Here is a 574-nt window from a genome sequence, read left to right as displayed (position 1 = left end):
CCATGTCCAGAATTATCCCCCTTCAGTGCTCCTGGAGTCACAGCCTGTACCTATAATACACACGGGGTGATCCCAATTACATGTAAACGTTGTACATCTGCAAAGCATTACTCTTTACCATTTACTTGTAACTCTAGTCCTGTGATAACACTGTTATGCATTTTGTATTTATCTCCATCATCATCATCATCTCCATCTTTTTACAAAACATGTAGTAGAATGATTTGTTTAATAAACTTTATTGCAGCACAACCGAGAAAATAGGTGGACATTTGCTATTTAAAACTAAAACTGTCATCCAGTTGCTCTGGTCACAAAACAAACCCAAAGATTAATGCTAACATTTTTGCACACAAATTGCACATGATTTGATTCACGGGTGTTAATGTCCCCCCACTCTGTGTACACCTACAAACTAGAATAGAAGGTTGTACTGCAACCTTGCTTCAGCATCCGTTTAAATTTGTTGATACTAATGAAACTTTTCATTTAATTTATGTGTCTGGATTCCTTTCAGCAGCTGTATCCAGTTACTAAGTATATTGCTGCTATATACAGGTCAATTCAGTGTACC

General features: G+C 36.9%; 1 protein-coding gene across 2 annotated transcripts in view; it reads left to right on the top strand.

Moving 5' to 3' along the window:
- The window catches only part of NUP107 (nucleoporin 107), a 28,760-nt gene that overhangs the window by 12,916 nt on the left and 15,270 nt on the right, over positions 1-574 (top strand). The gene's annotated exons all lie outside the window — the stretch shown is intronic.

This window comes from Nanorana parkeri, unplaced genomic scaffold, assembly GCF_000935625.1.
Source record: "Nanorana parkeri isolate BGI_ZX_2015 unplaced genomic scaffold, ASM93562v1 scaffold65, whole genome shotgun sequence".
Classification (NCBI taxonomy): Eukaryota; Metazoa; Chordata; class Amphibia; order Anura; family Dicroglossidae; genus Nanorana; species Nanorana parkeri.
Note: the sequence above shows the minus strand (reverse complement) of the source record. Positions and strands in the feature narration are given on the sequence as shown.